Raw genomic sequence first — 6,000 nt, 5'->3', positions numbered from 1 at the left:
GATGAGGTAGATGAATGTGACCAATCAGGAAACACATACACGTATTAACTGAGGGCGAAAGTCAAAATAAGTTAAAAAATTACCTTTTCTATCGTCACTTTTGTGGTGGTGCAGTGTTTAGCACTGTGTCTGTGTACGCCTGCCTCATCCCACAGGCCAAAGACACACACATTGGGGTTAGGTTGATTGCAGACTCTAAATTGACCACAGATCTGAGTGTGAGTGGTTGTTTGTCTCCATAGGTTTTCCCTGTGATTTGCTGTTGACCTGTCATGGAGGTTCCCATCCTCTCACCCAATGTCAGCTGGGATCGGCTGAAAAGGTTAAGCAGTACTTTGTATTATTATGTATTGAACAAAAAAGATAAGAAGCTTGTTTTCAGTACTAACAGAAGAAATTTCACATCATAATCAATGCAAATAAACTGTGAAAATTGACCTCCTGCATACATCTGACATTTTATCTAGTACATTTCGGGTTTTTAATCAATTTTCCAATTTTTTATTCTCATCAGTCAGAATCCAGCTCAATCCTGTCCAATTCATCGACTCAGTATTTGGCAGGGATCATAGAAGAAGGTATTAGACAACAATATGCACACGCTCTATCGTTTTCACACACACACACACACACACACACACACACACACACACTCCAGTACAACAGCCGTTAGGGTCTTTTGCAGCTGAATGGCATGTCCTTTACAGAAGGTAAGTGCTTTACAAGTTACCTCAAAAAGGTTTGTGCCACCAACAAAACCATTTGTATGGTCTATTCAAATAAGAGCTCCCACACATGCACACACACACACACACACACACAAACACATCCCCAAACGCACACAACTTTATAAGCAGACACAAATGTACAGACACACACACACACACACATAGAGCTCCCTCAAATTGAAAGACCATGGCTTCTCTCCTAAGCGGGGCAATAAATACTTTGTAGCTGTGCCAACAGACAGCCCCTCTTTCAGTGTGTCAGCCGAGCTTTGAAAGAGACCAGTAAACAATGACTTAGAGAAAACATCAGCTTATCAAGTTGTAATGTAAAAGCCTTCAGCAGGACAAAATCTACATATTTCATTGGGCAATTATGGACTTTGATGTTTGCTGAAACTGAGGCCACAGTCTCATTTCAGAGGGAAACATTTTTAACATTGCAAAAGAGCGATACTAGAATCAAATCTATCTAATCTGTTCCCTCATCCTGTAAAGGATCATATGCAGTCGGCGTGTCAAGTGGAATAATGTTAGGAAACATGTGGCCGTTACACAAAAGTAAACTTTGAGAAAAAAAAAAACTTATTGCGATGCTTGTCCAGCTTATTTATGACTAAGTGTTACATAGGCAGACACACACACACACACACACTTGCGTTGACACACAAAGACAAGGCACCACACAAAGAAGGAAGTGAACGCTTGCTGAAAGCTAAATTGAAACATCTTGCAGTCATGATGCCACGACTCGCTATTGTTTCCGGCCCCAAAGACGTGTAGCGGGAGAATAGGGGAAGCGAGAGGAGATGAGGGAATGAGGGGAGAGAGAGGAGGACCTTGCCACCCATTGGCAGGAGAAAGTGAGAGGAGACTGATACTAGGCGGTCTGTTTTGAAAACTGGTGGACACCCATCTGCATATGCTCTCTCTCTCTCTGTGTCTTTCTGCCTCATTCTCTCTTACTCGCTCGCCCTGCCTTGACACTGCACCGCCGCCACCCCCACCTTCCTCCTGCATCCCCCCTCCCTGGGAAAACAGGGACAACAAATTAGCCTTCTTTTCTCGGCAGGGCCCGGGGAGGAGGACACTTGGACAGCCCTCAGAGTGTCCGCCTGGAGTTCCCATGGACCCCTCTTGCCCCTTCCCCTTTCAGCTCGCAAGGAAGCAGTCATTGTGCCAGCACCTGTCTCTGAGGAAATTGGTAAAAGTGATGGCTTTGTTAGCCGTATCCATGGCAACCCGGAGAAAAGAGCGGGGACAGCTTGAAGGGACTGGGGTAGAGATGGTGGTGGTTGGGGGGGTAGGGGTGGTGGTGAGGAGAAAGAGTTGGAGGAGGAGGGAGGGAGTTAAGGGGCTTGACAATGGAGTAGCAGTTGCATTGCTTTGGCTTTGCCAGGGGTCCGTGTGAGGATGATGTGACTTGCTGTGCATGTGTGTGTATATGTGTTGTGGGTGGGGGTGGGGGTGGGGGGGTAATTGTGCGTGTGTAAATGCAGAACTTCTAAGTAGCATCCAATGTAAGAACGTCCAGCGGCCATCTCTCACTTCGCCTCTCTCTCCCTCATCCCTGTGGGTGACACGGTGACATCCACCAGCGAAGCGAGGCGGGAGTGTGAATGGGTTGAAAGCAACGAGGTCAGTCACATCATGTCCAGAGAATATCCCCCCTCAGGGCAGACAGCACACACTTTCAATAATTAAGCAGCGAGTTCCCTCAGCAGCTCAAACATTCATGCCACAAGTAGCAGAGATGGATAGTAATAGAGATTTTGTAAAGTTAGGTCTGATTAATATTGTTTTCTTGGACGGTTCAACTGAAGCTGGTGGTAAAACCTGGAATTGTGCAACAAAGATGATGCTGTTTTGAACTTGACAGGCACAATATTTTCTATATCTCTTCACATTGTGCACGATGAAAGCTGGACATGTAAAGGAGAGACTGATGACATCATGTTTTTGAGATCAAAAGGATCTTTTTGAGGAGCTGCACCATTGCCACAACTTAGAAAATAGGGTGAAGATTTTTTTCCATATATAGACATTTTAAAAAAGGCCACAGAGCTTGCAAGATGGTGGAAATGCGCTGATATAAATGTGTGCATTGATATGAAAGAACGGGCAGTTTGATTTATTGCATTTATGAGACAGATGATTGTCATACCTACATCATACAAGTCACCAAGAGTTACTCAAGTTAGCTGAGGATAGAGTTTCAGCATCACTCTGCCCTCCATTGACTCATATTAGTTGTAAACAGAGAGATGGTTTTATCTATTTTTATTGAAACTCAATACCAAGTTAACAGCAACTCTTTCCCCACACCAGCAGATGGTGCTCTTTCACTGGTTCTAATAGAAGTAGAGAGTCCTCACAGCCGAACAGCTGAGTTTTATATCTGCCTGTTTAACATTATGACTGAAGGGCTTGACTATGAACATATTTCATTTAATCTTCCCCCCGAATAAAGTATTTAGACCTCATAAATAAATGATGTGTTGAATATGAAATCAATCATCAAGTCCACTGTGTGATTAATGTAAAACAAATCAATAAAGTTTATTGTATTTGATAATTAAAATGCAGAATGTGAATTTACCATTTTTCATTAGACTTGCTATTAGTGCTCAGCATTAGTATGCAACATGATTTACAAAATGTATTTCGTTTAAAACACTACAATTTACATATCTTTAGGGTCTATTTTCATCCTTTGATTTTATCCAATTCGACAAGACAACATAGGAAGTGTGTGTTTTCATGAGTGTGTGTGAATTTGAAGATATGATTGACGTCCTGTGCGCAAAAAGGCTTCATATCAACACGAGAAGAACTACATTAGTGGTCAAGAGCAGGAAACTGCTGTCATTCACAAAACCACAGTGGTGATTTTAAATCCTTCACTTGAATGAGGGTTCTCATGCCTCATGTAGGATATAAACGAATGCAGAGGGCGATATTTGAATATTTTAGCTCTCTGTGATTTACCTGTGATGTTGGATGGTCCAGTGTAGATTATGAAATATAGTCAAAATAGGGAAACTTGTGATCATGTCGCAATGTTAAGTCAATGCTAGCTCACCTGGTTGCGTGAACATAGACAGGCTTGAGTCCTGCTGCAGGGGTTGCAGGTTCGCTTCCAACATGGCCCTTTGCTGCGTATCTCCCCCGCTCTCTCTCTGCATTTCACGCTGTCCTGTCAATAAAGACAAAATACCCCAAATATATGTATAATATAAATAAATAGTAGAAATTGCCTTATTTTGGGAGATCAAAAATAAATCCACTGCTTATATGACGCCTCCCCAAAAGTGAAGCCAAACTGTCTCAATCGCCACCTAGTGGCTGGCTGCAGTATGGGTCATACATCCCATCTCCTCTATATAAATGAATAAGATATGAGCCAAACTAAAAATCAGAGTGTACATCAAATAGTTTTTTTCTCAAAGATGGTTTCAGTCATTGCAGATTGACAGCTGAGACTGACTCCTGATTGGTGGAGTATGTGTATCGACGGGACCTCGCTATATCGTGGCTCCAACCTCCAGACTCTGGCTTGATAGAGGGAGGAAGTGGAGACATGTTATTCATTTCTATATTTGGTTCATATTATGAATTGTGAGCGGAAACTCAAAAACAAAGCTGAGTTGCTCTTGCATAGTTGAAAAAATGCTGTCATTAGAGAAGAGCAACCTTGCCCACTTTATTTTACACAGACTCAATGATAATTGAGGGTAATAAGTGTGTCTAATGTCAGCACAACATCCTGCTCAGATGTTATTGAAATCACTTCAACATCTTCGTCTGATGATGTCATGACCTTTAAAAATAGTCTGAGCATCTTCTATTTCACGCAGCGCAAGATTTCCATTTCATACGCTCCCCCAGAGCAGAATATAAAATTTGACGAGTAGCATTGAAAATAATTGGCCCTGTTACTCTTGTTCTAGTATTCTCCGTGCACGAGTGTCATTCCAAACAGCATCTGTGAATATTGCCATAGGGGAACAAAGTGAACGCTGTGGGTTTACGAAGGCCTCTAAAAGTGTCTTCACTGCTGTCCAGGGGCTGTGATTTATCTTTTCTCGGATGTGAGGCAGCACTACATTCACTGAAACAAAATATTCTCAACATCTGGAGCAGACATGTTTATCCGGGTGTGTGTGTGTGTGTCTGTGTGTGTGCATGCTGTTCTACCCATTTTCATATTGACAGAAACCTTTGAAATGATACTCGGCCTCCTGCTCAAAATAACAGTATTTCTCTCATGAAACAAGACGTTATTATGCGTTTTTCCTGTCCTCCCTCTGTCAATCACTCGTTTTCAAAACACACACATTTACACGCGTTACACTGACACTTCAGTGTGTCTTTTTGTAGCTTGAGTGCGTAGATCGGTGGGACCTCGTGATCGAGGCTCCATCCCACGATGGCTATACTGTGCAGACTCTGGCTTTACATGCGAAAGAAGGTAGCGTTTACATTCAGGATATTTTGGCTTCATTTCTGAATAGTAGGAGAAAGTAGAGATGTGTCGTCCATCTTTATGTTTATGATTCTTACCATAATCTTTTGATTAGTTAGCGTGTTTAGCTGAAGTGCTGTAGATAAATTGGCGATATACTCAAAGTAAATCAAATAAAAAACAATAATATAACTTATCGCATTATAAGCAGCAAACAAACACTTAACTAATTAAAGCAGCTATACAATAAATCAGGTTCTGAGAGGTACTAGTGGTTTATCATTTGTATGTGTCCTGTGTATGTGTTAAAAATACCCACATGCATGTGTGTGTCATGCTATTTAGTTGAATAATGGTCTATAAATGCAAATAACAGTTTCCATACATTTTTATAGGGCCTTCCATTACTGACCTATAGGGGGAAATAACACAAGAGGTTTGAAAAGCACTTAAGAGGCATGGTGTGCTATTTGTTACTGAATGGATTTACTGTTATTGAGGCTGGGTTCTTATTGTTTTACAGCACTCGCCTGTGTTACATGCAAAAACAGAGTCAGTCAGTACCTTTCTTTTGTTTTACAATGTAATTTACATATTTATGGCTTAAGTTTATTTCAGCATGTTGGAGAATAAAAGGTGGGGAATACACTGAGAATATTGGGTGAGTTACTCTTCACACCGTTAAGGAAAACTAATATCCTCATGCAAACACATTCAACCCATGGTGTTACCTCTGCCAAGGAGGTTGTGTTTGTTTGTAAACAAGATTATGCAAAAAAACTACTGGATTGCTTAATTTGGTGCAGATCC

Source organism: Hippoglossus stenolepis, chromosome 11, assembly GCF_022539355.2.
Source record: "Hippoglossus stenolepis isolate QCI-W04-F060 chromosome 11, HSTE1.2, whole genome shotgun sequence".
Lineage (NCBI taxonomy): Eukaryota > Metazoa > Chordata > Actinopteri > Pleuronectiformes > Pleuronectidae > Hippoglossus > Hippoglossus stenolepis.
Note: the sequence above shows the minus strand (reverse complement) of the source record.